We start from the raw sequence: 13,541 nt of genomic DNA, 5'->3' as shown, positions 1-13,541 counted from the left end.
ATTTGCCCAAGTCAATCTTTCTTTTCTCGATCTCTTCATATTTCAGAAACCCCTACATATTTTCTGTCTTTCTCTTTATTCTTACTCACCTTCTTTCTCTAAGAAATTTAAACTTCCAATAGTTCTATACTTCTATTGCGTGATAAAATCTTATCTAAAATTAACAATATCTCAAGAAAAATTAAATGAGTTGGCTATATTATCAATTGAAAATGAATTATTATGGAAAATTGATTATAAAAAAGATTATTAACACCTTTGTATCTCAAAAAACTAGAAAAATAGATTTTTAATAAAAATATATTGTATAACTTTCTTTTAAAAATTTAGGTCTCGTATTAAACTTTGAGTTTAGGCTAGCTCCGGATATACTTGAGTTGCCCCTGAATTCATGCAACGTAGTAGGGCCTAAAATTCTTTAAGGACTGCTCTATTAAAGTGTCGGTAGGCTACCAACCAGCTTACAACTTTTCAATTGTGATAAAAATCCTTATGTATAACACCCCAACTTTTTTGGCTGAGGTGCAATTATTTATTATATGATTTTACTCATGTACTATAAGGAAATAGAATATAATGGTCATATGCTGTTTTCATAATGGTAAAGTCATATTTCACGGAGAAAAAATAAGATAGAGAGTTTAATGATATACTAGATCACGTATGTCTAATTTAGGATGAGCATTTGACCTATTAGGTAAAACTTTAATGGATTATATGGGTTAATTATTATATATCTCGATCCAGATCACTTGATCATCATAATCAATATAATTTGGTGTAACTATTAATGGAGTATGATTTGTATAAATAAAATATATATTTTTCAGAAAATATTGTTCAAAAAACAAGTCGTTTTCTGGCAACCGAATGACTTCCTTTGCTTAATGTTTTTCTCCAATAGTCCATTTGAAATAGTTTCTAAATTTTAAATTTTAAAGAGTTAAATAGTACGTAGGACAAAAATATTTATAAGAGAACTTTTCAGAAAATAGTTTTCGCCATATCAAACGCACCACTATTCGTGAGTGTGGATAATTTTTCATCGATCGCTAGTGATACGATATAGAAGTAGGGGAATGACATTATGTGAGCTAAATTTTCTTTTCCCATCGATCGCTACATCAAGTAGTTATAATGTGATGCAGTATAAAACTAGGGGAATGTCATCAATGAGAATTAATCATTTAGGGGTCATTTGGTAGCTGGTTACTGGATAAAGAATAAATTATGCAATAACATAACTAATATCATGTTTGGTAATATTTAGGTACTTTGTACAAAATTCAGCATAATTTATGTTATATTTGGTTGCTTTTTCGATTGGGGGTATAAGTAATACATGGATAAATTATACGACAAATATATATAAAGTATTATTTATGCAAGATAGAATGTGGAATAACTGATACATGGTATTAGTAATATATGGATTAAACAATCAAATGACCTAAAAATCCTCATATTTATTGAAAATTATACATTGTATAATTAAAATAAAGTAAAAAATTAACAAAAAATAATCTCTACATTATAATCTATAAATTACTAATCCATATATAACTAATCCCTTCTTAATTAAATCATGCATAACAAAACTCTGTAAAACTAATTCTTACATAATTAAATCCTGCGTAATTAATTCATGCATAATTAATTCCTACCTTATTAGTATCTGCATAACTCTAACCAACAACCCCTTAATGACTAGACTAAAACTTTTACTCCTCCGAAAGGAAGTGCAGAGACATAAAATTAATTCAAGATCCACATTGACCATAGAAAAAAACAATCGTTTAAAATAAGCAAAATATATAAAACGAAAAAAAAAAAACTAATCTTGCAGAAAGCTAATTTTCATTATATCATTATAGCTGACATTGAAAATAAGAGATGAATATTCTGTCTATCAAGTTTTGCAGCAACAAAAGAATAAGCCCGATCCCGTAGAGTCAAGAACGCAAGAGCCACCATTAAACGATCTCCTTATGCAAAACGCCAAGCATTCGTTGTTAAAAAATGATTTCGCGCACTGATCATAGCAATGTGGACCTACTTGTTTTTGATCTGTTCATTACCAAAAAAAAAATAAAAAAAATCTAAATAATCGTTTATTCAACCGCTTAAACTAAGAATTTGAAGGTATAGAAAAAATGGGAACAAGATAAATGGAAAAGGAGTTACCAAGATTCCTTGCAATAGCGAAACCAATAATAGCTAGAAATACAAGGAGAAGACATGAGTAGGAGGACCTGCAAAAAGCCATTGCAGCTAATGATTTGCTTCGTTATGGTCGATGTATATGCAGCTAATGATTTAGTATTTATAATTATGTGTGACAAACGTCAAATGGAAAATATATAGGGAATCCATCTTTTATGGGAAAATCATTATTGCAGCATTAAATTTATTAATGCATGTAATAAATTTCCAAAATAGCGGATGACGGTTTGCAGTCATTAAGTCCTTGGAATAACCTGGGAAAATAAAATATTTAGCTCACACAATAAATTTAAGAAAATTTAGTAAAATATTATCTCTAAATATTCGGCAAGTACAAAGGTCTGCATTTAAATTGAAAGATGTTGGGTTAATATTTTAACAAAAACATGTAATTTGGCTATTTCACTCTTTTGAGCCTAGAGGTATATTCATAGGCTAAAAGTTGATATAAAAATAATTGGTTGGTTTCAGACAACTAAATTTTTTGGAGGACCTACGAATTGGAATCTGTGGTTTATCAACGATATTGTACTTTTCAATAAAATGCAAGAGCAAAATATTCGGCTAGATTAGTTTTAAAGAGATGATTACTCAAATGGTCACTCAACTATCCCAAATTATCTGCTAAAGTCATTTTTCTTTCCTTTGTAACAATAAAGTCACTTAACTATGCTTATAGCACTAAGAAGGTCACTCAACTAGATTTTTCAAAGTTTGGATTGCCAAATACCTACTTTACCCTCTAAATTATAAACATTTATCTTCTTTTTATTTTTTTTAACTTTTTAATATTATGATTTTTTTTAAAATTTATATTATGGACTTACCTATATAATAAATAAATTTTATTTATAAATTTAAAAAATAAAAAATATTTAAGCATATATAATGCTGGAATAACAAAATAATGAGCATAGTAAAATAATTAATTAGAATAATTTGTTCGTAATAATTTTAGTATTAACAACAAAAATTCAAAAATTTATTTACAAAATTGAAAAAAAAAAAAAATAAAGGTTGTAAAATATATATTTCATGCACGTAATATAAAATAATTATTTAAATAAAGGTATTTTTATAATATACATTATATATTTTTGAAAATTATGCTCAATTATATTATTATTTCGTCATTATATGAGCTGAAAATTAATTTTTTATTTTTTATTTTATAAATAAAATATATTTATTCTATAGGTAAGTCCACAATATAGATTAAAAAGAGGAAAAAATATAATATTTAAAAAGTTAAAAAATGATATTTTAGAGGGTAAAATAGGTATTTGACAATCAAAAGTTTGAAAAATCTAGTTGAGTGACTTTTTGAGTGCTATAAGCATAGTTAAGTGACTTTGTTGTTACAAACGAAAGAAAAGTGACTTTAGCCGATAATTTGAGATAGTTGAGTAACCATTTGAGTAATGGACTCTAGTTTTAAAGGACTAAAAGTGACAATGGAAGGATGACTTGCCAATACATTGACTTTAGATGTGTTATTACTTGTTTATGGCATATGTTCTTCACATTTTATAAATCTATCTATCTATATCTATCTATATATCTATATCTATCTATATTATTATAAAAGCACGAATAATTTATTCTAATGTTGAGCGACTAAAATATTCCCGAAACTTTGATAGACTTTTATGCTCTTAAATATTTTTATAAATTAAGGATCTAATTGTCAATTACCTAATGATGAAATTCTTTTTTAATTTGAACTCCACATACACTGCGTATAAACTCCTACTCTGAGAACTTCTAATTCAACTAAAAAGTGGTACAGTTGGAAATAATTATGAATTTGAACAAGCTTCTAACACTAATCATGTTCCAACTTTTCATTAATTTACCATATGTGTTCTACTTATAATGTGAAAGTTCTGTACCAATCCGATATGAACACAAGCACTTTTAAACACTTATCGACATGGAGAAGGACACTTTGTATAATTTATATATGTTTACACTTAAACAAATTAGGTAGTATTTATTGTTTTGGAATATCAATCTTCTAGAGGTAATTTAGTAGTTTTGTTCGTTACATAGTTTTCTCTCAAAGATTAGTTTCATATATCTAACTCAACAAGTTTAGACATAAACGAAGCATCAAACTCGCAGAGGAAGCAAGCGCACAACTGCATGTAGTAGCATTTGAGCTTTGGCGGAATGAGTAATTTACTTCAACAGCTTTGTATGTTAAATCTGGTTAAATTTTTTTTTTATATATATATAATTTCATAACATGAGTTCCTTCTCGAGATTAAAAATAAAAGGAACTGTAAGTTGTAACGATCTCAATGGAGAATAAACTATGTCAGCTTGGCTTCTTATTCGAGTGTATTATTTATCCGTCCTGATATGATGACATCCTTTAATAATGCGCTTCATCATGTTACACTCAAAGGACATAAGTCTTTCCAGAGGTAATTTAATTTCTTAATTTCATGAATTTTCTCTTAAATATTAACATAATATATCCAATAGAGAATTCATGAAGTAAATCAGCATGCAATACATTGCTATTGTTGTTCTTTCTTTAAAGGTAATTTTTAAAAAAACTTGATATCTTCTTTATTTTTGGTTGATCTTACGCTTCACTTTAACAGACCCAATGAGAATATCAGTATAAAATTTTAGCACAGTTCTGCAAAGGGTATCAGTTATCTAGTTCTCTTTTCTGTTACAAAATTATATTATCATACATTATGTCTTTCTTAAAATAATTGTATAATAAAATCATCTAGAATTAAGGATTTCACTCTTCTCAAGAAGTTATTTTAAAATTTAAAATCCTAAAGCAAGTTGTCCAAAGATCTCATAAATCCTATTGTAATACATATTTATACTGTACTTGCCAATCGATACACAACTTGCATCATAAACAATATTAAATAAAGATAATTTCAGAGACCTCGCTTCAGGTTTGACTTCATAACACTAACATCTCTTGTGGTTCACGATATTACGTTTACCTCCCTTTTTTCATATTTGGTGTAACAAAATTATTAATTGACTAAAAATAGACCAGTTTGCCCCTAACGAGTTAATTTTGTTTTTCTTCTCTTTTGTATGACAAAGTTTCTTATACTTTTTTTAGTAACCACTTCTACGAACAAAACATTGCCGATATAAGCTTGAGGAAACATTGCCGATATAACCAACAGAAGAACAAAATAACGGAAGGCCGAAATATCCGTAACGGGTCAGATATTTCGGCGGGAATCTTGGCACGTATCAATAAAGAACCGACAAATCAGCAAACCAAGAGATTTTTACCTTTTATAGAATTGTACCTAAAATAGGACTCCCCTACTATATAAAGGGGGTCTGATTACTTGTAAAAGATATTGTAATACGCATTTCAAAGTATTATACTATTATTCTTTTCAAGTTCTTATTATTCTCTTGTTGTTTTGTTCTGATATCAATTAAAGCATTTTTGGTTCGAGGGTGACTAACCTTCCAAGGCTAAGACTGTTCAATTTAAGTGGTTTGCATTAACTTTTTCATTACTTATTTCAATTGCATTCTAATTTGTCATTTTGTATCAAATTAAATCACATTGCTCTTTGAAGTGTCTCTGCTTTCAGGTTAAAACACAAATTGTCTAACTCTCAATCAACACCCCTACATGTTGACAACGAGTCCGGTCACCACGGTAAAAATAACAACATAGCGCCCGGTGACGGAGTACCACCCGTTGATCCCATCGGAATTCCGATCGCAGATCCGATTGACGCTAATTCACATGTGGCTATCGACGCAAACTTGCCTATCGACCCCGAAAATAGCGTTCGTGGTGGAGCCCGATCGGCAACTCAAAATACACAAAACGTTGGAGGAGATGGGATCAGTTTACGGGAAATTTTTAAAATGCTGCAGGCTCAACAAGCGGCGATAGCTCAGTTACAAAATCAAAGCTGTGCACCGAGCAAGGTTGAACCCAATCCACCCCGAGAAGTCACCCGCAGGGATGAACCGGTCACAGAAAGGTCAAATGAACATGAATCGGGGGCTAATCCCGAGATCATAAAGATGCTTGAAGAGGTGACAAAACGGATATAATCAGGGGAGAAGAAAATCGAAGCTAATGACAAAAAGGTAAAAACCTACATTTTTAGGGTAGACCAAATCCCTGGAGCACCGCCAATATTAAAAGGCCTGGATTCCAAGAAGTTCGTGCAAAAAACTTTTTCTCTGAGTGCGGCTCTGAAACCGATTCCTAAGAAATTCCGCATGCCCGACATTGTTAAGTATAACGGAATGACCGATCCAAATGAGCATGTAACCTCTTACACATGCACCATCAAAGGGAATGACTTGGGGGATGATGAGATCGAGTCTGTCCTATTGAAGAAGTTCGGGGAGACCCTATCAAAAGGGGCTATGATATGGTATCACAACGTACCTCCTAATTCTATTGATTCATTCTCTATGCTTGTTGATTCTTTCATGAAAGCACACGCCAGTGCCATCTAGGTCGAGACCATGAAATCAGACTTTTTCAAAGTAAAACAGAAGGATAACGAGATGCTCAGAGAGTTCGTGTCCCGATTTCAAATGGAACGAATAGATCTGCCACCGGTCGCTGATGATTGGGCTGTTCAGGCTTTAACCCAAAGGCTCAATGTTCGAAACTTGATGGCTTCACATCAGTTAAAACAAAACCTGATAGAATATCCGGCCATTACTTGGGCCGATGTGCATAACCGGTATCAATCGATGATTAGAGTAGAAGATGATCAACTCAGGGCCCCTTCGGGGTCTGTTTACCCCATCAGAACCATCGACAGAGTCAAAAGAGACATCGATCGTGAAGCGAGACCAAACAGGGATCGATATCATCCATATAACGAAGACCAGAGAAGCAGTGAGTCCGGGCAGAACTCTATGAGAAACGAAATAAGAAGTGATCAAGGTCAGAGCAACCGAGGACTCATGAGCAAAAACAACTTCGATAGGTCCAATGGGCCTAAAGAAGCACCGAGGCTATCAGAATACTACTTTAATACCGATGTTGCCGCCATTGTATCAGCTATCGGGTGCATCAAAGATACCAAATGGCCTCGACCTCTACAATATGATCCAAACCAAAGGGATCCTAACCAGATGTGGAAATATCATGGCACTCACGGCCACAAAACGGAGGATTGCCGACAGTTGAGGGAGGAAGTAGCCCGACTATTCAATAATGAGCATCTTCAAGAATTCCTGAGCGAACGAGCCTAGAATCATTTTAGGAACAAGGATTCTAACAAATAGGCAGAACAAGAAGAACCTCAACATGTCATTAACATGATCATCGGTGGGGTCGATATCCCTCAGGGGTCAATGCTGAAACGCACCAAAGTATCCATCACTAGGGAGAAACGAACTTGAGATTACATACTGGAAGGAACTTTATCTTTCAATGACGAGGACGAGGAAAGGATTGTGCAGCCCCACAATGATGCACTGTAATATCTGTACTCGTAAATAAAATTCAAGTTAAACGTGTGTTAATTGATCCAGGTAACTCGGCTAACATCATCCGATCGAGGGTCGTAGAACAGCTCGGTCTACAAGACCAAATCGTGCCTGCAGTCCGAGTTCTAAACGGATTCAACATGGCATGTGAAACCATTAAGGATGAGATAGTATTACCGGTAAACACTGTCGGGACCATACAGAAAGCTAAGTTTTATGTAATCGAAGGAGACATGAGGTACAACGCTTTGTTCGGAAGGCCATGGATCCATAACATGAGGGTAGTACCCTCAACTCCACACCAAGTGTTAAAATTTTCATCACCAGATGGAATTAAAACGGTCTATGGAGAATAGCCAGCCGTAAAGGAGATGTTTGCGGTCGAAGAGGCGATTCTGATATCCGCACTTACAATGACAAATGGGTCAAGTTCGGTCACAAAACCAGAAACCAAATAGCAATTACCTACACTAGCTCCGATCCAACCAGAAAAATAGGGGACTAATGAAGACGATGATTACGGGGTACCCAGGTCTTTTATAGCCCCCGATGATTCCGACGCCACTAAATCGACGGTCGAGGAGTTGGAATAGGTCATATTGGTCGAGCATCTACCCGATCGACATGTATACCTGGGCACGGGGCTAAATCCAGAGCTCAGGAAAAAACTCATTTAGTTTCTTATAGCTAACATAGATTGTTTCGCTTGGTCCCACCTTGATATGACAGGGATCCCACCGGAGATAACCACTTACAAGCTGAGCCTGGACCCGATGTTCCATCCGGTCAAGCAGAAAAGGAGACCCCAGTCTGATGTCAAACATGCTTTCATCAAGGACGAAGTATCTAAACTCCTTAAAATAGGGTCCATTAGGGAGGTTAAATACCCGGATTGGTTAGCAAATGTAGTAGTAGTCCCTAAAAAGGGAATAAATTAATAATGTGTGTAGACTATAAGGATTTGAATAAGGCATGTCCCAAGGATTCTTTCCCTTTGCCCAACATCGATCGAATAATCGATGCCACGACCGGCCACGAGATCCTCAATTTTCTCGATGCCTACTCCAGGTACAACCAAATACGGATGAACCCAGGTGATCAGGAAAAAACCTCTTTCATCACTAAATACGGTACATACTACTATAACGTGATGCCATTCGATTTAAAGAATGCTGGTACCACTTACCAACTCCTAGTTAATAGGATGTTCGAGGAACAAATAGGCAAATCAATGGAGGTTTACATTGACGATATGTTGGTTAAGTCCTTGGGAGTAGAGGACCATTTAAAACATTTGTTGGAAACCTTCAGCATATTAAAGAAATATAATATGAAGCTGAACCCGAAGAAATGCACGTTTGGAGTTAGCTATCCAACCGAGGAATCGAGATCAACCCCGAAAAAATCAAAGCCATCGAAGACGTCACAATGGTGGGCAACGTGAAGGCCGTGCAAAGATTAACCGGGCGCATAGCCTCCCCTGGGGCAATTTATTTTGATGTCATCCGACAAGAGCCACCGATTCTTCGCACTATTGAAGAAGAAGAATAACTTCTCATGGACCCCGAAATGCCAACGAGCTTTGGAGGAACTCAAATGATACTTATCGAGCCCACCACTGCTTCACACACCGCAAGAAGACGAACAACTATACTTGTACTTGGCAGTTTCAGAGATAACAGTAAGTGGAGTCCTGGTCGGAAAGAGCATGGTACGCAATTTCCAATTTACTAAATTAGTAGGACCCTTGGTGAGGCCGAAACTAGGTACCCTCACCTAGAAAAACTGGCGCTCGCTTTGTTAAGCGCCTCTAGGAAGCTAAAACCATACTTCCAGTGTCACCCCATATGTGTCATAACTACTTATCCGTTGAGGAACATTATGCATAAGCCCGAGATCTCGGTCCGATTGGCCAAATGGGTTGTGGAAATAAGTGGGTACGATATTGAATACCGACCTTGGACCGCCATTAAGTCTCAAATCTTGGCAGAATTTGTGGCCGACTTTACGCCGGCCCTAATACCCGAGGTCGAAAGAGAGTTATTAATTAACTCAGGGATCTCCTCGGGAATCTGGACCCTCTTTACAAATGGCGCCTCAAACGCAAAAGGGTCCGGACTTGGCATCGTATTGAAGCCACTAACATGCAATGTAGTTAGACAATCTATTAAGACTGTGAAATTGACTAACAACGAGGCCGAATATGAGGCCATGATTGCAGGACTTGAACTAGCCAAAAGCTTGGGGGAAGAAGTGATCGAAGTCAAGTGCGACTCCCTCCTTGTGGTAAACCAAGTTTATGGAATATTCGATGTTAGAGAAGAACGAATGCAAATATACTTGGACAAGTTGCAGGTAACATTACATCAGTTAAAAGAATGTACTTTGCAACACGTAACTCGTGATCAAAATAGTGAGGCCGATTCCCTCGCTAACTTAGGGTCATCGGTCGAAGACGACGAGTTCAATTCGGGGGCAGTCGTACAACTTATGAGATCAGTGGTGGAAGAAGGACATGCCGAGATCAACTCGACGAGCCTAACTTGGGACTGGAGAAATAAATATGTAGAATATCTTAGGACCGTAAACCTGCCCTCGGATCCAAAAGAATCGAGGGCCTTGCGTACAAAGGCAGCCCAATTTAGCCTATCCGAAGATGGAACCCTGTTCAGAAGAGCATTCAATGGCCCACTCGCAATATGTCTAGGGACAGGATATACTGAGTACGTTTTGAGGGAAATCTATGAAGATACATGTGGAAATCATTCGGGCGTTGAATCGTTGGTTCAAAAAATAATTAGAGTCGGTTATTACTGGATCGATATGGAAAAAGACGCGAAGGAGTTCGTACGAAAAATGTGATGAATGTCAAAGGCACACTCCGATGTTTCATTAGCCCGGGGAGTTGCTGCATTCGGTTTTGTCACCATGGTCATTCATGAAGTGGGGAATGGATATTGTTGGCCCCCTTCCATGGGCTCCTGGTAAGGCTCAATTCATATTATTTATGACTGACTACTTTTCTAAGTGGGTGGAAGCCCAGACATACGAAAAGGTCAGGGAGAAAGAAGTCATCGACTTCATTTGGGATCATATCATATGTCGATTCGGAATGTCGGCCGAGATCGTATGCGACAATGGGAAACAGTTCATCGGCAGCAAGATAAGAAAGTTTTTTGAGGATCATAAGATCAAAAGGATCCTATCAACACCCTACTACCCTTGTGGGAACGGGCGAGCAGAATTGACCAACAAAACCATACTCCAAAACCTCAGAAAGAGATTAACTGACGCCAAAGGAAGATGGAAGGAAATCCTTCCCGAAGTCTTATGGGCATACCAAACGACCTCGAAGTCCAGCACCGGGGCCACCCCGTTCTCACTGGTCTATGGCACAAAAGCTCTAATACCGGTCGAAGTTGGAGAACCAAGTCTCGGGTTCTGATATGCAACCAAGGAATCAAATGACGAGGCTATGAACACGAGCCTAAATCTACTAGATGAAAGGCGCGAAACAGCCCTTGTCCGGTTGGCCGCCCAAAAGCAGCGGATTGAAAGGTATTACCATCGATGGGCTAACCTTCGACACTTCAGTGTCGGGGACTTGGTACTAAGGAAGGTTACACTAAACACCCGAAACCCGAACGAAGGGAAGTTGGGTCCAAACTGGGAAGGCCCTTATCAGATTATTGAGATCACCGGTAAAGGATCATACAAACTCGGAACGATGAACGGTGAGCAACTACAGAATAACTGGATAATGCGAGGTGAAAAACCCATTGGGTAACACCCGAACTAAAAAGGCTACGGCCATACTAAAATGGCTCAGAGACGTCCGAAATCTGTAAAAAGAAACAAGGCCTTCAAAATTTCATAACCGGTGTTAATGGCTACCCTCGGCAAATTATAAGCTAAACTACTTTGGGAAAAACTTTCTGGTAATACCGAACCCCCACGATGCCTTAAAACGAAATAATGTTGAAGGCAAGGTTTGTTCGAACCTCTGAACTTAACCTAACTATTTCATGTTAAGGCATTTTGTTCTTTGCGAATTTAAGTGATAAAGCAAAGGGAAAATTCAAAAGCCATTGAAGGGAAAAAGCCTTATATACATATATCAAAAATTCTTTTTACAACGGCCAAATAACCCCGATGCAAATTCTTTATAAAGGCCGAACGACCTCAACAAAAAGGTAATACAAAAAACAAAAAACAAAAACATCTAAAAAGGTCCTAAGTGGCTTAATCTCCACCATCCTCGAACTCGCCCAAATCTTCAGACTCCTCAAAATCTTCCTTCTCGATCTCAGCCGATAAATCAAATCCCCGAGCGTGAACTTCCTCAAGGGCCTCCCTTCGGGATTACCACTTCATATGCTCAACTATATGTTTTATAAGGTCCTGAGCTGCTTCGATATCGGCCTTGTACTGGGCCACCATTTCATCAGCTTCGGCTTTGACCACAACGACCTTTGACTTGGTCGTTTTAAGCTCATTGACCACACTTTCTTGATCTAAGACAGCCGAACCTAACCGGGATTGGAGCTCCTAAACCTTTTTGGTCTGAATCTCAGCCCTCTCCTTTGCTGCTCTAAGCTGGACCAAATCAGCCTGTTCCTTCCGAGTAACTTCCAGCTCGGCACGGAGGTTCTTAACCTCCCCTTCGAATTTCTCGCTAAGAAGTTTAAAGGCGTCTTTCTTCTTAGTGAGCTCACGAACTTTGGCTTCGAGTTGTTTCAGCTCGTCTCTGTACCTTAAAAAGATCTCGTGATGTGCATCGAGGCCTACGAGCACGAAGAGAAACACTAAGTTATCTATGAAATAATCTAAGTGTAAATGAAAAAATCACTTTGGAAAGCATGAAGTTACCCGGTTTAGTGCCTATTGTGCTTCGTTGAAAAGGCAGGGTACATCTACCTCTTTTATCTTGGCTTTATCATTCTCGGTAACCAAACACTGAATAGAATTGGTCACCCCTACGGGGGCAGAGAGGACTCTGGCATCCTCCGGAAGGGAGATAACAATGGATCACTTCCGATCGGGATTAGCACTTGGGGCAGGGAATCGATCGACCAATTTCGGGCTCGAGGAAGGCCCGCTTGCTTTAGAGGGTGAGCTCTTCCTCGGTATCTCTAAATTTCTAAATCCAGTGGCATCCTCCGTGCACGCCGAATCCACGCCATCAAACAACCACGGAAAGGGTCGTTCACTCTATGGGCCCCCTCGATGGGGCATTCTTTTGCCAATGGGACTCGTTGAACATCGACTCTATGAACGAGGGCAACTCGGCAATATCTATCGGGCCAAGTGCTTCCTGCGGGGCTTTGCCCACATCCCGGGAAGCTTCAGTTCCTGCCTCTTCCTCGGCTTCTCCGACTTGATGAAGATCGGCCTCGCCTCCCTCTGGTTCAGAGGCCCCTTGCCCTTCGAGCTACGATGGCTCGCTGGCCACCAGATCGAAGGCTTCTCCTTCCCTCTCGGACTCATCCCTCAATCGATAGAGTGTGTCCGGAGACAGTACTCGAGCACTGGTGCTTTCCTTGGGTTAACGCGCCAATTTTTCCTTGGCTTCTTCTTCTTAGTGCTCGGAGAACTCGGATCCATTTTTCTTTTCTTCTCTTTATCGTGCCTCAGAGAAGATGGTTTGGTGAGGATATCGTCATTACCTAATGGAGGCCTCATTGCGATATCTTTTGATAAACCTGCCAAAGGAAATAATACGAGTAATAACTCAACAATGCAGAGGGAAAATCAAATGCCACTTAAGAAAAATTTCACCATGGGAACGGGCCTCACATCGGCCATTCGAAAGCTCGTGCTACGAACACTCGGATTAGGTCCTTTGT

The 13,541-nt window shown here is 37.8% G+C and overlaps 1 long non-coding RNA gene across 1 annotated transcript; it reads right to left on the bottom strand.

Moving 5' to 3' along the window:
• Positions 1-1,772: 1,772 nt before the first annotated feature.
• Positions 1,773-2,282, bottom strand: LOC117277329 (uncharacterized). Its single transcript, XR_004507595.2, has 2 exons — positions 2,185-2,282; positions 1,773-2,067 (listed from the first exon to the last, which is right to left on the bottom strand). It is a non-coding gene; the product is annotated as an uncharacterized lncRNA (long non-coding RNA).
• Positions 2,283-13,541: the final 11,259 nt, after the last annotated feature.

The sequence above is a fragment of the Nicotiana tomentosiformis genome, chromosome 3 (genome assembly GCF_000390325.3).
Source record: "Nicotiana tomentosiformis chromosome 3, ASM39032v3, whole genome shotgun sequence".
In the NCBI taxonomy this organism is placed as follows: domain Eukaryota; kingdom Viridiplantae; phylum Streptophyta; class Magnoliopsida; order Solanales; family Solanaceae; genus Nicotiana; species Nicotiana tomentosiformis.
Note: the sequence above shows the minus strand (reverse complement) of the source record. Positions and strands in the feature narration are given on the sequence as shown.